Source organism: Phoxinus phoxinus (genome assembly GCF_949152265.1).
Source record: "Phoxinus phoxinus genome assembly, chromosome: 3".
Lineage (NCBI taxonomy): Eukaryota > Metazoa > Chordata > Actinopteri > Cypriniformes > Leuciscidae > Phoxinus > Phoxinus phoxinus.
The window spans coordinates 21,406,578-21,429,575 of record NC_136878.1 but is presented as its reverse complement, the minus strand read 5'-3'; positions in this window follow the sequence as shown (position 1 = coordinate 21,429,575).

The following is a 22,998-nucleotide window of genomic DNA, read 5'->3' as shown; positions in this document are numbered from 1 at the left end:
ATCGCTGTTATTTTAGTGTATTATGCGCTGCTCTCAGGGCAGGAATACTCAATAGATTCAGATCGCTGTTATTTTAGTGCATTACGCGCTGCTCCCAGGGCAGGAATACTCAATAGATTCAGATCGCTGTTATTTTAGTGTATTATGCGCTGCTCCCAGGGCAGGAATACTCAATAGATTCAGATCGCTGTTATTTTAGTGTATTATTCGCTGCTCCCAGGGCAGGAATACTCAATAGATTCAGATCGCTGTTATTTTAGTGCATTACGCGCTGCTCTCAGGGCAGGAATACTCAATAGATTCAGATCGCTGTTATTTTAGTGTATTATGCGCTGCTCTCAGGGCAGGAATACTCAATAGATTCAGATCGCTGTTATTTTAGTGTATTATGCGCTGCTCTCAGGGCAGGAATACTCAATAGATTCAGATCGCTGTTATTTTAGTGCATTACACGCTGCTCTCAGGGCAGGAGTACTCAATAGATTCAGATCGCTGTTAATTTAATGTATTACGCGCTGCTCTCAGGGCAGGAATACTCAATAGATTCAGATCGCTGTTATTTTAGTGTATTATGCGCTGCTCTCAGGGTAGGAATACTCAATAGATTCAGATCGCTGTTATTTTAGTGCATTACGCGCTGCTCTCAGGGCAGGAATACTCAATAGATTCAGTCCGCTGTTATTTTAGTGTATTAAGCGCTGCTCTCAGGGTAGGAATACTCAATAGATTCAGATCGCTGTTAATTTAATGTATTACGCGCTGCTCTCAGGGCAGGAATACTCAATAGATTCAGATCGCTGTTTTTTTAGTGCATTACGCGCTGCTCTCAGGGCAGGAATACTCAATAGATTCAGATCGCTGTTATTTTAGTGTATTATGCGCTGCTCTCAGGGTAGGAATACTCAATAGATTCAGATCGCTGTTATTTTAGTGTATTATGCGCTGCTCTCACGGCAGGAGTAGTCAATAGATTCAGATCGCTGTTATTTTAGTGCATTACGCGCTGCTCTATGGGCAGGAATACTCAATAGATTCAGATCGCTGTTATTTTAGTGTATTATGCGCTGCTCTCAGGGCAGGAATACTCAATAGATTCAGATCGCTGTTATTTTAGTGTATTATGCGCTGCTCTCAGGGCAGGAATACTCAATAGATTCAGATCGCTGTTATTTTAGTGCATTACACGCTGCTCTCAGGGCAGGAGTACTCAATAGATTCAGATCGCTGTTAATTTAATGTATTACGCGCTGCTCTCAGGGCAAGAATACTCAATAGATTCAGATTGCTGTTATTTTAGTGTATTATGCGCTGCTCTCAGGGCAGGAGTAGTCAATAGATTCAGATCGCTGTTATTTTAGTGTATTACGCGCTGCTCCCAGGGCAGGAATACTCAATAGATTCAGATCGCTGTTATTTTAGTGTATTATGTGCTGCTCCCAGGGCAGGAATACTCAATAGATTCAGATCGCTGTTATTTTATTGTATTATTCGCTGCTCCCAGGGCAGGAATACTCAATAGATTCAGATCGCTGTTATTTTAGTGCATTACGCGCTGCTCTCAGGGCAGGAATACTCAATAGATTCAGATCGCTGTTATTTTAGTGTATTATGCGCTGCTCTCAGGGCAGGAATACTCAATAGATTCAGATCGCTGTTATTTTAGTGCATTACACGCTGCTCTCAGGGCAGGAGTACTCAATAGATTCAGATCGCTGTTAATTTAATGTATTACGCGCTACTCTCAGGGCAGGAATACTCAATAGATTCAGATCGCTATTATTTTAGTGTATTATGCGCTGCTCTCAGGGCAGGAGTAGTCAATAGATTCAGATCGCTGTTATTTTAGTGTATTACGCGCTGCTCCCAGGGCAGGAATACTCAATAGATTCAGATCGCTGTTATTTTAGTGTATTATGCGCTGCTCCCAGGGCAGGAATACTCAATAGATTCAGATCGCTGTTATTTTAGTGTATTACGCGCTACTCTCAGGGCAGGAATACTCAATAGATTCAGATCGCTATAATTTTAGTGTATTATGCGCTGCTCTCAGGGCAGGAGTAGTCAATAGATTCAGATCGCTGTTATTTTAGTGTATTACGCGCTGCTCCCAGGGCAGGAGTACTCAATAGATTCAGATCGCTGTTAATTTAATGTATTACGCGCTGCTCCCAGGGCAGGAATACTCAATAGATTCAGATCGCTGTTATTTTAGTGTATTATGCGCTGCTCTGAGGGCAGGAATACTCAATAGATTCAGATCGCTGTTATTTTAGTGTATTATGCGCTGCTCTCAGGGCAGGAGTAGTCAATAGATTCAGATCGCTGTTATTTTAGTGCATTACGCGCTGCTCTCAGGGCAGGAGTACTCAATAGATTCAGATCGCTGTTAATTTAATGTATTACGCGCTGCTCTCAGGGCAGGAATACTCAATAGATTCAGATCGCTGTTATTTTAGTGTATTATGCGCTGCTCTCAGGGCAGGAGTAGTCAATAGGTTCAGATCGCTGTTATTTTAGTGTATTACGCGCTGCTCCCAGGGCAGGAATACTCAATAGATTCAGATCGTTGTTAATTTAATGTATTACGCGCTGCTCTCAGGGCAGGAATACTCAATAGATTCAGATCGCTGTTATTTTAGTGTATTACGCGCTGCTCCCAGGGCAGGAATACTCAATAGATTCAGATCGCTGTTATTTTAGTGTATTATGCGCTGCTCCCAGGGCAGGAATACTCAATAGATTCAGATCGCTGTTATTTTAGTGTATTATGCGCTGCTCCCAGGGCAGGAATACTCAATAGATTCAGATCGCTGTTATTTTAGTGTATTATGCGCTGCTCCCAGGGCAGGAATACTCAATAGATTCAGATCGCTGTTATTTTAGTGCATTACGCGCTGCTCTCAGGGCAGGAATACTCAATAGATTCAGATCGCTGTTATTTTAGTGTATTATGCGCTGCTCTCAGGGCAGGAATACTCAATAGATTCAGATCGCTGTTATTTTATTGTATTATTCGCTGCTCCCAGGGCAGGAATACTCAATAGATTCAGATCGCTGTTATTTTAGTGCATTACGCGCTGCTCTCAGGGCAGGAATACTCAATAGATTCAGATCGCTGTTATTTTAGTGTATTATGCGCTGCTCTCAGGGCAGGAATACTCAATAGATTCAGATCGCTGTTATTTTAGTGCATTACACGCTGCTCTCAGGGCAGGAGTACTCAATAGATTCAGATCGCTGTTAATTTAATGTATTACGCGCTACTCTCAGGGCAGGAATACTCAATAGATTCAGATCGCTATTATTTTAGTGTATTATGCGCTGCTCTCAGGGCAGGAGTAGTCAATAGATTCAGATCGCTGTTATTTTAGTGTATTACGCGCTGCTCCCAGGGCAGGAATACTCAATAGATTCAGATCGCTGTTATTTTAGTGTATTATGCGCTGCTCCCAGGGCAGGAATACTCAATAGATTCAGATCGCTGTTATTTTAGTGTATTACGCGCTACTCTCAGGGCAGGAATACTCAATAGATTCAGATCGCTATAATTTTAGTGTATTATGCGCTGCTCTCAGGGCAGGAGTAGTCAATAGATTCAGATCGCTGTTATTTTAGTGTATTACGCGCTGCTCCCAGGGCAGGAGTACTCAATAGATTCAGATCGCTGTTAATTTAATGTATTACGCGCTGCTCCCAGGGCAGGAATACTCAATAGATTCAGATCGCTGTTATTTTAGTGTATTATGCGCTGCTCTGAGGGCAGGAATACTCAATAGATTCAGATCGCTGTTATTTTAGTGTATTATGCGCTGCTCTCAGGGCAGGAGTAGTCAATAGATTCAGATCGCTGTTATTTTAGTGCATTACGCGCTGCTCTCAGGGCAGGAGTACTCAATAGATTCAGATCGCTGTTAATTTAATGTATTACGCGCTGCTCTCAGGGCAGGAATACTCAATAGATTCAGATCGCTGTTATTTTAGTGTATTATGCGCTGCTCTCAGGGCAGGAGTAGTCAATAGGTTCAGATCGCTGTTATTTTAGTGTATTACGCGCTGCTCCCAGGGCAGGAATACTCAATAGATTCAGATCGTTGTTAATTTAATGTATTACGCGCTGCTCTCAGGGCAGGAATACTCAATAGATTCAGATCGCTGTTATTTTAGTGTATTACGCGCTGCTCCCAGGGCAGGAATACTCAATAGATTCAGATCGCTGTTATTTTAGTGTATTATGCGCTGCTCCCAGGGCAGGAATACTCAATAGATTCAGATCGCTGTTATTTTAGTGTATTATGCGCTGCTCCCAGGGCAGGAATACTCAATAGATTCAGATCGCTGTTATTTTAGTGTATTATGCGCTGCTCCCAGGGCAGGAATACTCAATAGATTCAGATCGCTGTTATTTTAGTGCATTACGCGCTGCTCTCAGGGCAGGAATACTCAATAGATTCAGATCGCTGTTATTTTAGTGTATTATGCGCTGCTCTCAGGGCAGGAATACTCAATAGATTCAGATCGCTGTTATTGTAGTGTATTATGCGCTGCTCTCAGGGCAGGAATACTCAATAGATTCAGATCGCTGTTATTTTAGTGCATTACGCGCTGCTCTCAGGGCAGGAGTACTCAATAGATTCAGATCGCTGTTAATTTAATGTATTACGCGCTGCTCTCAGGGCAGGAATACTCAATAGATTCAGATCGCTGTTATTTTAGTGTATTATGCGCTGCTCTCAGGGCAGGAGTAGTCAATAGATTCCAATCGCTGTTATTTTAGTGTATTACGCGCTGCTCCCAGGGCAGGAATACTCAATAGATTCAGATCGCTGTTATTTTAGTGTATTATGCGCTGCTCTCAGGGCAGGAGTAGTCAATAGATTCAGATCGCTGTTATTTTAGTGTATTACGCGCTGCTCCCAGGGCAGGAATACTCAATAGATTCAGATCGTTGTTAATTTAATGTATTACGCGCTGCTCCCAGGGCAGGAATACTCAATAGATTCAGATCGCTGTTATTTTAGTGTAATATGCGCTGCTCCCAGGGCAGGAATACTCAATAGATTCAGATCGCTGTTATTTTAGTGTATTATGCGCTGCTCCCAGGGCAGGAATACTCAATAGATTCAGATCACTGTTATTTTAGTGCATTACGCGCTGCTCTCAGGGCAGGAATACTCAATAGATTCAGATCGCTGTTATTTTAGTGTATTATGCGCTGCTCTCAGGGCAGGAATACTCAATAGATTCAGATCGCTGTTATTTTAGTGTATTATGCGCTGCTCTCAGGGCAGGAATACTCAATAGATTCAGATCGCTGTTATTTTAGTGCATTACGCGCTGCTCTCAGGGCAGGAGTACTCAATATATTCAGATCGCTGTTAATTTAATGTATTACGCGCTGCTCTCAGGGCAGGAATACTCAATAGATTCAGATCGCTGTTATTTTAGTGTATTATGCGCTGCTCTCAGGGCAGGAGTAGTCAATAGATTCAGATCGCTGTTATTTTAGTGTATTACGCGCTGCTCCCAGGGCAGGAATACTCAATAGATTCAGATCGCTGTTATTTTAGTGTATTATGCGCTGCTCTCAGGGCAGGAGTAGTCAATAGATTCAGATCGCTGTTATTTTAGTGTATTACGCGCTGCTCCCAGGGCAGGATTACTCAATAGATTCAGATCGCTGTTAATTTAATGTATTACGCGCTGCTCCCAGGGCAGGAATACTCAATAGATTCAGATCGCTGTTATTTTAGTGTATTATGCGCTGCTCTCAGGGCAGGAATACTCAAAAGATTCAGATCGCTGTTATTTTAGTGTATTATGCGCTGCTCTCAGGGCAGGAGTAGTCAATAGATTCAGATCGCTGTTATTTTAGTGTATTACGCGCTGATCTAACCGTTTAACTGATAGTATTAATCGGTCAAAATTTTGACTTTCGGTTAAATGGTCAATATGAGCATCCCTAGTTAGAGAGCACCCCTTCCAGACCGGCAAAATAAAGTGAAACTGGATTTGAAAACTCGCACTGCAGTGATGCCAGGAATTACTTTGATCATGAAATACAGTTCAGTGCAAGATGTGCAGCGCCAATCTATATTACATAACATTATACTGAGAACACGATTGTAATAGAATTTTGTATTCTTTGAGCTTTAGTTTTTCAGCGCTGTTAAAGGAAGCTCGCTCACGTTACACATCAGACTCGCACGGTCAAGTTCATGTGCACATTCGCGTCCTTGCAGATGTAAGTTGCAAGATTACTTTTATGTTGTCTATATCCGATTAATCACAAATACAAGACGTGTTTAATTTAGTTTATTAACCAGCTAGCAAAAAACTGCAGTTTACCGACCGTACAGTCACTCAGCCTCAGTCTCAGCACCTATAGGAATACGACGTCTATCACTGTATACAAAAGCCCCTTTAGTATTATCAGCAGCTACCCAGCAAACACATTTACATTCTGGCACGTTGCATTTCTGCTATGGCAATGTCGCTGTCTACGCGCTCGCAACAATGTAACAACGTATAATTGTTAGACGTGTCAGGGCTGTAGCAACGTTGTTGCGCGACATTCAGCAACTGAGAGACGACGTTCTGACAATTTTTGTATATGCTGCTAGATATACCTGTAGATATCCCCCATTTAGCATTTTGTTAGATAATTATAGACTTTTTTATTGTTTATTGTGTATCATTATTATTTAATGGGGCTATCAGTAAATTAGCCTAATTATAATCAACACCTGCAAGTGTACACTTTGAAGAGTAAAGGTTTGAAGGTTTCGTTAATTCAACTTTATTAAAACTGCATACGGTAATCAAATTGCACTTCCAAGTAATACATTTGTGAAAAAACAAACAAAAAAACAACAAATATACAAATGTATGTATATAAATTGTGTAGTGGTGTAATTAACGGTCTATAATAAATAAAGTAGTCGAATGCCGGTCAGTAACCGGGGAAACATCCACAAATCCAGAGGAGCAAAGAAACTAATGAGTCTAAATAGCAGACAAATCAAATGAAAAAGCGAAACAGTTCGAGCAAGGCTACTGTCACGGAACACTCGACAACGCTGCCTCCTTGTTTCACCAGATCGCTCTCTCCTGCGTATTAGGACTGCATTTCCCATTATCCACTCCTGCTAATTATCTCCTGATTAACCTCCTCATCATTGCATTATTATCACCTGTGTACACTCAGCTCCCTTTTATCTGGACTGCTCTGTTCATTGTTCATTTGTGAAGTCTTGTTTTACCCAAACTCTGGCTGCATATTAGCCAATCAGGACACTGTGTGTTTACACTTGATCATGTTAAGTAGCCTCTGTATCTGGATAACCGATCGGATTTCTGTTTCTTGCATAATATTTAAATTAGGTCTTTAGCACGACACCAATAAGAGTAAAGATTTTACAAATTAAGCAATGTCCCAATTGCTTTCACTCACTTTACTTGCCTGTGCAATCTCCATCCTTAAATCAAATTACGTTTTTTGAATGAAGGAATATTTCCAGAGTTGATCATACAAAAATAACCATATGGTTAAGTCACATCATCGATCATCGGGGTTTAAGGTTATAGCATGCAATGACTATATTAACAGAAATGGGAGATTATTAAACATGCTGAAACAATAAAAACATTCAACATTTTAAACGTAAAAAAAAAAAAAAAAAGAAGTTTATTCCTATTAGGCCTATTCCTCTGGCAAAGCAGCAGATCTCATGCCTCACAGCTGTGATTGTACAGGCGATTGCCTCGTTCAGATAATGTTGCACAATTAAAATGAAAAATGACACACACAGTATCATGTAAGTCTAAATAAACTGTTTTAAATATTGACGTTTATTGTAAGGTTCAAATAAATTTAATTTATTGTCTAAACTGCGTCTGGCCATTATTTTCTGACAGCCACGTGGGGAGACTGGCCAGGGATTTAAATAACGTCCACCTGTGAATGCAGACACGATGGCTGGATTGCGTTTACATTACACTGAGATCCGATCACAATGCGTCCTCGACTACCTCCGAAACTGAACACGCTGATCGGATAGCATTCCGATCAGAAGCGCGTTTACACTCGTCTTTTCAATGTGTATGTGGACAACATCCAGATACAGGTCTGCTTATCTCTGCTGGCTTACCTGTATTAATAAAATACTGCAGATGGGTCCAGCACAGCTACATTAGTCACATTCAGTGGTGTAGTCTAGTTTTTTGTAGTGAGTATACATCCAGATACAGGTAGTGAGTATACTTTAACAGCCAATGACATTTACAGCTGAGGAGACTGGACTGATTTTCTACTGTTTAGTGTTAATCACCATTTAACTCAGCCAGTTAAGAGCTAGCCTACATTTAGCCTTAGATGTTATTTGAATATGGTCCCTGAAGCACAGGTTTTATCAGCTGACAATAAAATAAATAAAAATAAAACAATATAGGCACAAATACAAATTTACTTTTAGAAATGGTGCTTTTGAAAGAAAATTGTGTTATTGTTTTGACAAGTTTACTGTTTAAATTAAAACATGTATGAAAACTTGTGTGATATTCCTTTTTAAAATAAGTTTTAATAGATTTCATCATTATTATTATTTTACAGTACATTTTACTGTGCAATTTCTTTCATAATTTCTTTGAGTTTATACCGAACTTTTATTTTGACAGGTTGTCGTAAAGACATTACAGTTTCTGTGTGTGTATGATACGAATGAATGACGATAGTTTTATCAAATGAAATGGTGAAATTCTCATGAAGTGACTCTCATAGCAGCTCTGTGATGAAGTTCATGTGTAGCCTACATCATGTCCTCATAGCTACAGTGAAGCGCTGACACAAGCACGCGCTTGCTTCAGTGTGTGTGTGTGTGTAGTAGAGCACACATTGAGCGCTCATTCCCAGAGACGCGTTGAACAACTGCAGTCTCTTTTAGTTTTTAATATTCACGCGATTTGATCTGTGTCCATTGCAAACACAGACGCGGTGAATTTATGAATGAAAGTGTGAAAGTTCTGTCACAAAACGAAGTTGTTACGTATCCTCACGCTTTTTTTAGTGGGTATACGGAAATACTTGGCATTTCCTAGTGGGTATACGGCGTATACCTGCGTATCACGTAGACTACACCACTGGTCACATTAGAAATTAAAGTGGAAGGTGTTTGATAGCTGAGGTAAATTAAATGCTATACTCACATATCCTTGCTCGATGATGAATGAGAACACAATGAGCCCAACATGAGGTTGGAATTTAAAAGGCTGATTTTCCCGCTTCAGGGCAGTGACGAGTACATTATGTAGTCCAGTGGTTGTCCAGACACCCTCGACACAACCTTAAGCAATGGCCCTGAACGGTGGTTTAATGTCAACATTGTGACAACGCTGCAACAACCTTCACCACACAACGTAGTTAAAGCAACCTTTTGGCCATGTTGTTAAAACGTTGTTAGAAGGTCCAGGGCCGGATTAAGAGTTCAGAGGCCCCTGTGCACAATGACTTGTTTGACAGTATTAGAGCAATAGCCTAAGACTCGAAAGATAACTTAGTCCAGTAACCAGGCGCTGTTAGACAGGCTTTCAGTGCATGCGCACGTCGGGTGTTTGCGCTCAGAAAAGCGCCCGTTAGAACAGCGCATCAGCAGCGAATGACATGTTTAACCGGCAAGGCTTTAAAGCACATGCAAATAATTAATTTGTATAAACTACAGTGTCCCGTTCCTCTGCATTTCATGTGAATATACGTCGCGCTTTACAGTATGTTGAGACGGAGGCGCCAGAACTGCAAACTGATAGAATGCACGATACTACGATATTTCTTCAAAAGCAGATCGTGGAGACATTTTAATCGTCCACGATCAAAAATCGTGATATCGCACACCCCTAATCTAACATAATATTTGACGGTGCCCAGGGCCCCTTAGATGCCCTGGGCCCCTGGGCAAGTGCCCAGTTGCCCTAATGGTTAAAACGGCCCTGAGAAGGTTGGGTATGTTGTGCCAACGTTCTTTGTTTGCTGGGTATTACGTTTCTCAAAAGATATTTACCCTCCTCCCTCTCCAGTTCCAGTATTTGGCCTTCTGATTCCCCTTGAATCAGAATAAATTCTCGAATTATGTTGTACTTTAAAATCTTGAATTAATGATATTTGCAATTCATTCATGTTGGTTCTGTTCTGTTTACTCTAAGGGGGGTTATTGCTGCTCTCCCTGCTCTTATCCACACTAGGCTGCATGGATGTGCAAGAAGTTCTTGCCCAGAACAGAACCATGCCGCCAATCCTAATTGAATGTTAATTGTCAATCGTATTTGATGATAGTGGTCCTGACAGAAATAACAATGAATAGCACAAACATTGTCTGCAATATTGTTTAAATGTTTTTGAAAGAAGTCTCTTATACTCACCAAGGCTGCAATTATTCAATCAAAAGTACAGTGAAAACAGTAATATTGTGATTTTTTTTTTTACAGTTCATTATGTTGTAAAAATTTTTTTTTCTTGTGATGGCAAAAAAAAGGCAATTACTGCAGTCTTCAGTGTCACATGATCCTTCGGAAATCATTCTAATGTTGATTTGGTGCTTCAGAAACATTTCTTATTATTACGGTTAAAAACGTCTCGGTTACGTATGTAACCCTCGTTCCCTGAGTACAGGGAACGGAGACGTACGTCGGGTTCCCCTGACGAATTGGGATCACGCTAGGGAGCCTATTACCTTCGAGAACTAAACAAAAAGCCAATGAACATTGGCATGCAACATTTGCATTCCGCGGACCCGCCCGTCAGCGCGGGTATAAAAGCCGGAAGTAAACATTGCATCATCGCTTTTCGCTGAGGAGCCGAAGTAACGGACCCCTGCGAAGGTGCAGCCACATGGCAAAGGGACGTACGTCTCCGTTCCCTGTACTCAGGGAACGAGGGTTACATACGTAACCGAGACGTTCCCTTTCGTCCAGGGAACTCCGACGTACGTCGGGTTCCCCTGACGAATTGGGATCCCTAATAAAACGCCATGGTGCTGGCCCCTTCCAGTGCCCAGCTAAGCCGCCCTACAGCAGTTTTTTCAATAAATTTCGGGGGCTGCTAGGAATCCACTGCTGTTCCGCAAGACCCACACAGAGGACATTGGATAACACTGGGAAGCGTGCCTCAACCCCCAGGGGGGGGGGAGGCACACTACGGAAAACCAGGATGCCTGATCTGGCCTGGAATACTCATATGAATTCACATAGTGAACATATGGAGTCCCTGAGATGGTCCCAACCATTGGAATTGGGAGCGCATACAACAAGGACGACGGCGCGAGTCCGTCGGGGAAGACACGGCTGGACTGCACGTGGCAAAAACCGGTACACAAGACCACTGAACACCCAGTCTGCTACGACTCTAGCTAGAGGAGCAAACCTGGCGCCGGGCGGTCCGCTACGCCGGGCGCCGGGGGGGTGATGGAGGAGCTCAACGAGGTTACCACTTAGGGGCCAGCGGAGCGGAAGAGACGCACTTATCTGATTACAGAGTGGCGCAGCAAGCCGACACAACGTATTCCCTCGACCCACTGGACGAAGCCAGAACCCGGGAGGAAACCGGTTCCACACGGAGGTTATAGAACCTAGCAAACGTGTTAGGTGTCGCCCAGCCCCCAGCTCTACAAATGTCTGTCAGCGAGGCGCCTTGAGCCAACGCCCAGGAAGCGGCAACACCTCTAGTTGAGTGAGCGCGCAACCTGGGGGGACAAGGCTCACCCTGAGCCTCATAGGCTCGGGTGATGGCATCCACTATCCAGTGGGCTAACCTCTGCTTGGAGACGGCCTTCCCCTTCTGCCGGCCTCCGTAACAGACAAGGAGCTGGTCTGAGGTCCTGAAGCTTTGCGTTCTGTCAACGTAACACCGCAAGGAGCGGACGGGACAGAGAAAAGCTAGGGCTGGGTCTGCCTCCTCCTGGGGCAGCGCTTGCAGGTTCACTACCTGATCTCTAAACGGAGTGGTAGGAACCTTGGGCACATATCCGGGGCGGGGTCTCAGTGTTACATGGGACAGGCCCGGCCCGAACTCTAGGCACGATTCGTCGACCGAAAATGCTTGCAGATCCCCGACCCTTTTAAAAGAAGCCAATGCTAACAGGAGCGCTGTCTTAATAGACAGGATATCAAGCTCTACTGTCAGCAAAGGCTCAAAGGGAGGACTCTGGAGAGCTCTCAGTACCAGAGTCAAGTCCCAAGGGGGTACAGAGTGTACAGGGCGAGGAGGGTTCAACCTCCTAGCACCCTTCAGGAATCTGATGACCAGGTCGTGCTTTCCCACCGACTTATCGTCAACTGCATCGTGATGCGCCGCAATGGCAGCGACATACACTTTGAGGGTTGAAGGGGACAGCCTACGCTCCAACCCATCTTGCAGGAAAGAAAGCACAACGCCGATCGGGCAAGTTCGGGGGTCCTCCTGACGGGAGGAGCACCAAGCGACGAACAGGTTCCACTTCAACGCATAGAGGCGCCTCGTAGAGGGGGCTCTAGCGGAAGCGATAGTGTCTACCACTGCCTGTGGCAGACCACTCAGAACCTCCGCGTCCCGTCCAGGGACCAGACATGGAGTTTCCAGAGGTCTGGACGCGGGTGCCGTAGAGTGCCCCGTCTCTGAGAAAGTAGATCCTTCCTCAGAGGAATCGGCCAAGGAGGGGCTGTCGAGAGGAGCATAAGTTCTGGGAACCAAGTCCTGGTGGGCCAGTACGGCGCCACTAGCAAGACCTGCTGCTCTTCCTCCCTGACCTTGCACAGAGTCTGCGCAAGAAGGCTCACTGGGGGGAACGCATATTTGCGTAGGCCCCGGGGCCAGCTGAGAGCCAGGGCGTCCGTGCCGAGGGTCCCCTCGGACAGGGAGTAAAACCACTGGCAATGGGTCGTGTCCGGAGAGGCGAACAGGTCGACCTGCGCCGCTCCGAAGACACTCCAAATCAGCTGGACCGCCTGGGGATGGAGTCGCCATTCTCCGGGCAGGGGGGTGAACCGTGAAAGCTCGTCGGCCACACGGTTGAGAGCCCCCGGCACGTAAGCGGCATGAAGCGACCTCAGATGCTTCTGACTCCATAGGAGGAGGTGGGAGGCGAGTCGCGACATACGACGGGAGCGTAGACCACCTTGACGGTTGATGTACGCAACGGTCGCAGTGTTGTCCGTACGGACCAGTACGTGCTTGTGTCTGAGAACCCCTACGAGGCGACACAAAGCTAGACGTACTGCTTGCAACTCCAGGCAGTTGATGTGCCAATGCAGCTGGGGCCCCGTCCACAGACCCGAGACTGCATGCCCTTTGTACGTGGCCCCCCACCCCGTGGCAGAGGCATCTGTGAAAACCACAGCATGCCTGGAAACCTGGATCAGGGGCACTCCAGCCCGAAGGAACGCAGGGTCCGACCACGGGGAGAAGGTTTGGCGGCAGTGCGGGGTCACTTGGACCCGGAACGTGCCACTCTGCCACGCCCACCTGGGGACTCGATCGTGAAGCCAGCGCTGTAGCTGTCTCATATGTAATAGGCCGAGCGGTGTAATCGCCGCTGCGGCCGCCATATGCCCCAGGAGCCTCTGAAATTGTTTCAGTGGAACCGCTGTCCTGCCTCGAAAAGACCTGAGGCAGGTGAGCACTGACTGGACGCGCTCCTCTGTGAGGCGCGCAGTCTGGGCGACCGAGTCCAGCTCCATACCGAGATAAGAGATCCTCTGCGTGGGGCAGAGTTTGCTCTTGTCCCAGTTGACCTGAAGACCCAACTGACTGAGATGCCGGAGCACCATGTCCCTGTGTTCGCACAGAACATCCCGAGAGTGAGCTATAATGAGCCAGTCGTCGAGGTAATTGAGGATGCGAACGCCTTGCTCTCTCATGGGAGCAATGGCCGCCTCCGCGACTTTCGTGAAGACACGGGGGGACAGGGCCAGCCCGAAGGGTAGGACTCTGTACTGATACGCTCGACCCTCGAACGCAAACCGCAGGAACGGTCTGTGTCGAGGAAGTATCGAGACGTGAAAGTAAGCGTCCTTCAGGTCGATTGCTGCAAACCAATCCCGGGGACGGATGCATTCGAAAATGCGCTTCTGCGTGAGCATCTTTGAAGGGGAGTTTGTGCAGGGCCCGATTCAAGGAACGCAGGTACAGGATCGGTCGTAACCCACCGCCTTTCTTGGGTACAATGAAGTAGGGGCTGTAAAACCCGGACCTCATCTCGGCAGGAGGGACCGGCTCGATCGCGTCCTTCGCCAGCAGGACATCGATCTCTTTCCGCAGGACAGGGGCATCCTCTGACCGCACACGGGTGAAGAAAATGCCCCTGTACCTGGGAGGCCGGCGAGCAAACTGAATTGCGTAGCCGAGCCGAATGGTGCGGAGGATCCACCGGGACGGAGCTGGAAGCGCTAGCCAGGCCTCCAGGAACCGAGCGAGTAGACCCACCCGAACCACCGGCGTACCCGCGGAGGGGCAGCAGGGCGGGGGACAGGGACCCGGCTCCAGCGACGACATGGCGACCGCGAGCGGGGTCTGGGCGCAGGTACTGACACCTACCTGTCCACACCGGGGGGCAGACGGCAGAGAGGGTTCTTCGTGTACCCTCTGCTGCGGGCCGCCCCGTGGCGAGGGGAGGGGGAGAGACGAGGAACGAGGCCCTGACTCCTCGTAACCCCGTCTCTGCGCCTCCGTGGCCAGCCGCAGGCCGGGGCGACGCGGAGGGTTCCGCGAGGCCGCTACCCGCAGGCTGGGGAGAGGGGAGCGGGGGCCGTGTCGCACTGAAACGACACGCGCCGCCGCTGCGACCCTCTCGCACGGGGGAGACTGCGTGCCCGACAGTCTCGGCCGTGGATGACCTGGAAAAGTATGTTTCGGAAACTGCTCTTTTATTGAGAAGGTGGGTACCACTGACTGTGTCAGTGGCGGAACAAAAACAAAACAAGGATTCTCCACCCGGCCCTCCCCCGGGGGAAGGAGGCGAATAGGGACCGCCTCCCGCAGAGCAGCAACATCCTGATCCAGGTCGCCCGCATCAGGAACGACGCCCACCTCTCTTCTTCCTGGAAGGTGCAGGTGGCGTCGGAGCGGGCTGGGCCGCCCTCTTACGGCCCGACCTCCGTCCCCCAGGCTGAGGCTGCTGGCCTGGAGGGGGAGCGGCCGCAGGAGGACGACCTCGGCGACGAGCGGCCGGAGGCTGTGCAGCAACAGGAGTTGGGCCAGCAGCGGCCTTCCTCCTGTGCAGGACATGCCGCATAGCTTCCGACTGCTTCTGGGCGGCGGAAAACTCTTGGGCCAAGTTATCCACCGCCTCGCCGAAGAGGCCCCCTTGGGACACGGGGAAGTCGAGAAGTTTGTTCCTCTCGGCTTCCCGCATATCCGCAAGGGTGAGCCATAGGTGGCGCTCCTGGACCACAAGTGTGGACATCGCCCGACCCAGCGAACGTGCGGTAACCTTCGTCGCCCTTAGAGCGAAGTTAGTCGCCGCACGCAGCTCCTGCAGCAAGGCTGGGTCGGGACCACCCCCCTGCAGGTCATGGAGTGCTTTGGCCTGGTGGACCTGAAGCAGAGCCATGGCATGCAGGGCGGAGGCGGCGTCTCCACACGCCTTATAGGCCTCCCCGGTTAGACCCGAGGAGAACCTACAGGCGCGGGAGGGGAGTGAAGGGGCACCCCGCCAGGTGGAAGCGGTCTTCGGACACAGTTGCATCGCGATAGACCGCTCCACTGGGGGGATTCCCTCGTACCCGTGCGCCGCCCCGCCGTCAAGGGTGGTGAAGAGGGAGGGGCGAGGAGGCCCCCGCCGGTACGCCAGAGGCGCCGACCAGGACTTCCTCAACTCCTCATGCACTTCAGGGAAGAAGGGCACTGGAGCGGTGCGCGGGGCATCCGCACGCACCGCAGCAGGCCAATCATCAAGCCGCGAATGCGAGGGCCCGGGCGGAGGGTTCCACTCGAGTCCCACATTCGCGGCCGCCCTTTCGAGCATGGCAACCACTTCGGGATCAGCATCAGCCGCAGCCACCGCACCCGAAGGGGGTGGAGCCGCTGACTCCTCACCCGAAGATGATTGCGCCTCTTCCGATGCCGCGATAGACATCTGATCCTCCGGGGGCGCTCCAAAGGAAACAACCGGAACCGTGTGGGACGGCCCCGGAAGTTCCCCCGGAAGCGCCGCTGGCAGCGAGCTGCTAGAGGAGTGGGAAGCTCGCGAGGATGTTTCACCACACGAGACATTCCGCACTGTAACCCTCATACGCTCACCAACGGGAATGACCGAAGTAGCCGCCTGTCGAACTGAACCGACAGACGAACTAGATCGAGCATTCTCCGAAGGGACTCCCCCATATTTCAGGGATCTTAGTCTCGAGCGGAGCGTCGCGATGGCCATGCTCCCACAGAGAGAGCATGACTCATCCAACAACGCTGCCTCAGCATGCCTTAAGCCCAAACATGCGAGACAGTGTTGATGGCCATCATCCGGAGGGAGAAGTCTACCACATCCAGAAACGCACGGGTGAGTCGACATCCTGAAAAGGACGCGAAACACCCGCCAGCTCTTTTAGACAGAAAAAGAGAGAGAGAAAACAAGAGAGAGAGAGAGAGAGAGAAAACGCCGAAGCGCCGAGGGACCACCGCAGCAGACAACCGGGGGAAAACTGCAACCCTTTGCTGCCGAGGGCGAGGATCGCTGCACCGCGCCGTCACACCAGCGATTTCTGCTCTCCAGGTAAGCTTTGTTTTGTCTCCAGAAGGCTTGGCTTGAAGATTCAGGAATACTGAGGCTCCGAAGCGAAAGGCGATGATGCAATGTTTACTTCCGGCTTTTATACCCGCGCTGACGGGCGGGTCCGCGGAATGCAAATGTTGCATGCCAATGTTCATTGGCTTTTTGTTTAGTTCTCGAAGGTAATAGGCTCCCTAGCGTGATCCCAATTCGTCAGGGGAACCCGACGTACGTCGGAGTTCCCTGGACGAAAGGGAACTGTTTATATTTTTGATGAAACTGATACATTTGTTCAGGATTTATTTATTTTTTGAAAAATACAAAGCTAAAAAAGAGCAGCATTAACTTGAAATAAAATAACTTTTGAAAAATTATTACTGTCATTTTGGTAACACTTTATAATTTAAAGTTTGCATGAACTAATGATAAACAATACTTATACAGCATTTTTTTTTTCTCGGTATGCTAATTTCTACATGTAGCCTACTGATACATTATTAAAATCAAAAGTTGCATCTGTTATCAGTAGCACTGTGAACTAACATGAACAACAACAATAAACAATTGTATTTTTATTAACATCAACAAAGATTAATAGATGTTGTAAAAATATTTTTTAATAGTTAGTTCATGTTAATTAATGCATTAACTAATGTTATCAAATTATACTTTATTGTAAAGTGTTACCATCACCTTTAATCAATTTAATGCAATCTCTAAAATATGTTATGGATCTTCCATCTAAATGTGTAAAATGTGTATACATATATATGTGTGTGTGTGTGTGTATGTGTATATATATATATATATATATATATATATATATATATATATATATATATATATATTAACATAATTTGTATTATTATTATTATTATTTATTTTTTCTGCGGAGAATACATACAGTATGATTATGCCTTCAACTTTGGCCTAAACAAACAATTGTATTATTAAGTTGCCTACTTTTGCTTTGGAAGCACACCTATGATGACTTAAATGTTGCAACAGGCAGCACATTAATGTCTGGAATAGAGCATCTGTCTGATGTCTATTGTTTCCCTGTGTTCATTTCCATCTATAGCTCCCCTCATCCCTCCCTTCCTTGCTGACTTATTAATTTCTGTTCTCTATTCCTTCTCTGCTTTCCTCTGCACCATCATCCTTCTCTTCTCCTTCCCTAACACTACCCCCCCCCTCCCTCCCTCCCTCCCTCTCTCTCTCCCTCCCTCTCTCTCTCCCTCCCTCCCTCTCTCAGTTGGATGGTGGTAACATTAGCAGCAGCTGTTAGTTTCTGTAATCCAGCCAGATTTAGAAGGAAGCTGTGCATCTGCTCCATCATGTAGAGAAGGAGAGGGGATCGGCGAGGAGGGAAATGGAGTGATTAATAAATATGAGCGAGGAGATGAAGGGGGTAAAGAAGGGCAACAGGGGAGCAGCAGAGAGGGACACATGTACACATTCAGTGATGGAAGAGTGATGAGGATTGGGAAACAACCAAAAAGAGAGGGTGTAAAGCAGGTTGCGCAGAAGTGGAAAGTAATGATGGTTGGAGACCGCGGACGCAGAGGGAGGCTAATAGCAAGATGGAGGCGACAAAATGAACAGAAAAAGAAGAGAAGAGAAAGTGAAATGAAGAAAGATTTTGGCTGTAAACAGTCTGTTTAGTCCCATACGAGTCATTTAATTCTTGTGTTTGTACTAATTTCCCAAATGACCAGCCATGTGCCACTAAGACAAGAACTGAACATGCGTAAAAACCATCGGGAATTTTTTTTATTTTATTTTTTCATGACAGAGTTTACTAAGAATGAATTGTGCCTGCTGATATCACTGTTTATTTTCACTGTCTCCATTGTTTTAGTGTCCGATTCAGTATGCAAATTAGGCAACTGTACAAAATACTCCCACAAAATCTGCACTGAGCGCAATTTCCACGGTGCAATTCCCAATATTGCGGGTTGGCGTTGTGGAGGATGCAGCAGACTATCAGAGTCTGGCCCAGTTTGGTGGGGCTGTGCAGCATCACTCCACAACCACTGCAGTCCAATACTTAAATTCAGTCTGCATAAATGCCTGGTCATAATGCATCCGTTTCATTATTTGATTAATAACTGCTGCTGTGATCAATTGGAAAAAGTACACAAATGTTTCGTTTAAATGTAATTATTTTTACCTGTTTTATGTGAGGAAAATTTTCAGCGTTAATTGCGGCAGGCAGGAGTTTTTCTGAATGTGGCGGAATCAATAATGAGCCTAATTAGCATAGAAAGCAAATGTCTCCTATGTATGGGGTCAGTACTTTTTTTTTTATATTATGTTCAGCAATAATTGAATTGCTTTGAATTTAATTTAAAAGTGATAGTAAAGACATTTACAATTTATTTAAGATAAATGCTGTTCCATTGAACTTTATAATCATCAAAAAAAAGTATCTTGATATAATCAAATATTATAAAAATTAATATGATAAAATATTTATTGAGCAGCAAATCAGCACATTAGAATTTCACACAATAGCACATTGATTTCTGAAGGATCATGTGACACTGTAGACTGAAGTAATGTCTGCTGAAAATTCATGGGAATAAATTTAGGATTCAAATATATTACAAAGTATATTAAGATAGAAAATGTTGTCATAATATTTCACCATATTATTGTTTTCTTTAAAGCAGTGAAATCAAACGAGTTAATATGTGGTTTAAATCAGTAAAACATTCTCATTAATTCCTGTGAAGAAGACATCAACTGTCTGGAATCACTCTATCACACACACACCCACAGATATATGCACTCTTTGTTGTTGTGGCTTGACTAGCAGGAATCTCTTGAAGGCTTCCTCCCTAGAGTCGACTAATCAGAGCTCTGGGCTCTGAGAGTTGGAGAACTGGGAATGCAAATGAGAGACTGCAGTATTAGTGTGTGCTTGAATGTTTGTGTATGTGTGAGTGTCTGTGAAGAATGCTGTAAAGAGATGGCAGATTTTGTTTAGCAGGCTAATTAAGCACTAAACTATTTCAGATCTGGCTAAGAAACGGTGAGGGGTGGAGATAAAGGGAAGAGAGAAAAATAATGTCCTTTCAAACTGTTTTAATCCTGCTTAGAGTTCTTCTGGTCCACTCCTTCAGACAATGACCCTCCCTCCCTCCTTCTCTCCTTTCTCAAGGAATCAATGTGTCTGCTGTATATTTGGCATGTAAATCTGACATATAACAGAGTATAAAATGTGTAAAAGATCTGTGCTGTTTCTGAAGTTTCACATGCTCTGCTCACCCCTCTCGTTGAAGAGTATTGTGACCTTGCTTTTTCAAAGCAGTTTCACGTGCTGTAGCTACTTTGTTGTCGCCTCTCGCTTTGTCTGCTCTTTACCTAGTCCAAAAAAAATGAGAGGGAAGACTTTAGGACCATACAGATTTGAACTTGAGACCTTTCTCAATGATTAGGAATGCACTGCATTAGCGATCAACCATTTAAGTCTGATAATAATAAATGACTAAAAATTAAGAAACTATACATATATGTAAATGTATGTATAGTTAAGAATAATTATTAGTATTATTCTTTCACCAAGAATCATGACTTAAGTTCCTTGCACACTGAGTCCTAAATTCTCGTATGCGTTTTTTCATATTCGTCATACAAATGTGTCACGCATGCACAAAAAAACTTGCATACTGAGTCCGATGCATATTAAACAATTTGCAAAACAATGCAAAATGGAGCCTTCAAGCAGAGAAGATGATTTTGTTGCCTTAAAAAAAAAAAAGAAAAAAAAAAGGAATTATTGGGTCCACCCAATCCTGAGATAGCATAGAGAGGAAGGAGATGTGGCTCTACTGTACTGGAGTCACATATTACAGTTTTTCTCAATTGCTACAACACTAAAACCCATTGGCTGAACAAAGTTCTCAGTTGCCTGAACTCATTTAGCTAATTGTGCAGTCTGTTGTCAATACCTTAAACCATTTCACATGGTAAAACACAATCTGCAGATTCTCATTCTAAAAAACACATTCTGCACTCTAATGCACATGTCATCGATACTGGCAAACACAAGTGGCAACAACCAAATACAAATAGAGAACACATATCATTGATTGAACACAACCACTCAAAATTGTTTCAAATGATGTGACACAACCAATATTTGTACAGTACACTGTAGTACAGTGCATTGTAGGCTGTATACTGTAAAATGAACAAATTGTATGGCCTTGAACATTGTGCTTTCCATTTGTTAACAGTACTGACTGCTCAATAGATTTTGACTGGTTGCAGGTTCATATCAACAAAGAACAAGAATTACAGTATCACAGAGACAAAGGACAAGTTTGTGATATGCAGGGTACAGAACTGTAAAAATAGGGGTGCAAGGAGGAGGAAGAACAAAACAAATTTTCAAAGAGCAAAGCAGAGTAGTAATTTCTGATCAATTTTGAGCTACGTCCTTCGGATGAGATGTAAAACCGAGGTCCCGACTCTCTGTGGTCATTAAAAATCCCATGGCACTTCTCGTAAAGAGTAGGGGTGTAACCCCGGTGTCCTGGCCACATTCCACTGGCATTGGCCCCTACCAATCATGGCCTCCTATAATAATCCCGACAGTTTCAGAGGCTGTGTGTAAACGTGATTGACATCACGTTGGTTGACGTCACGACCAGGAAAGGTGAGGTCATGTTTTTTTTTTTTACGTGTGAAAATTTCGGACGATAATGATACACATTCATGAAACCATTCATGGAAACTGGATCATTTACCTGAAGCATAAAGGTGAAATATATGAAGTCGCCCCAAGGTGCTTCCAATTTACAGCAGTTATGTGGTGAAAATCAGGTCCATTCCGAGACACTTTCATTCATTAGTGTTTCAAATGTATCCTGAGATCTCAAGAAGACAGGATAACTGGGTGAAAATTGGCCTATAGTTTTGCTGGTCTCATGTTTCTCAATACAATAAAATGAAGAATAGAAACTTGAGATTAGAGATTTTGTTCGCTGTTAACTTTGAGAGCTTTCCATGAGAGCGATACAATTATTCAACACATTGAAGGTTAGCTCCAGGCAGAATTGATACGATTAGTCATTCTTAGCAGTTTAGATTCACGGATACCTGCTGTGTTGTTTTGTTTTGTGTAATATCCAACATTTGCTGATATACATCATCTTTATCCATGATGTGATAAGTCTTAATCTGTGTTTATACCAGCAAAACAAATTGACATTTTAATTTAATTAATTCAAATGAAACAAATCAGAATCATCCAGTCCATACCTTCATTTTGAACAGAAACTAAGTTAACCAAATTGCTGTCATTCAGTACAATTTCAATTATTAGCTGTGCATTAGGCATACACGCTCAAATATATGAAATAATATATGTACATTTTAATTTAGTGGTTTTCAGCTCTTTGGATTATATGGTCCACTGTTGTCCAAGAAAATTTTTCAGTTGATATTTTGTCAGATAGAACAGATCTTTTGAAAGAATAGATCTATTGATAGAAGTTGAAAATAATCATTAAAATCATGAAAATCAAGAAAATTATCATTAAAATAATCACACTTACTTACTTACTTACTTAATTTATTGTTCCATTTCGAGGGAACTCGTGCTGCGTGGATGACACTATGGGAACGTCCCTGCGTGATTGTGTATGAAGCACTTGTCAACTAGTCCAATGGCGAGAGTGAGTCACGGGTGGGTGACGTCACGACCAGGAAAGGATAAAAGCACATCCTGTAACGGGGCGAACAAGACGAGAGACGTGCGGATCCATAGGCAAGGCTTTATTCCAAAATGTGGTAGTCATACAGGCAAGGTCAATCAACAGCAAACAGGTATGTCAGAGGCATGACACAGAGTAATCCTTAGGGCAAGCATAAGTAGACGATCAGCGAACAATATCCAACAGGGGCAAGGCAAAGAGAGATAATCCAGGTAAACAGCAATAATCCAAACAAGGTGCAAACCGAATCCAAAGGACGAGGCTGAGGGAAAATCCAGGAAACACGGGCAAGAATCATAAAACACAAAGGACAAGGCAAGACTGAGATAACTGGTAGGCTCTGTAGAGAAGCTAACACTAGGGGAGTGCTAAACACAATACAATACTCGGCCCCAGGGAGAGAAAGTCCAAGGCTTATAAGGAGTGTGAGATAGTTCTCAGGTGCGAGTGTGATTAGTGGAATCAGCTGTGTGTTGTCAATGCAATGAATGATGGGGATTGAAGTGAAGTGCAAGAGTCCATGCTGTGAGTGGGTGACCTCTGGTGGTGAC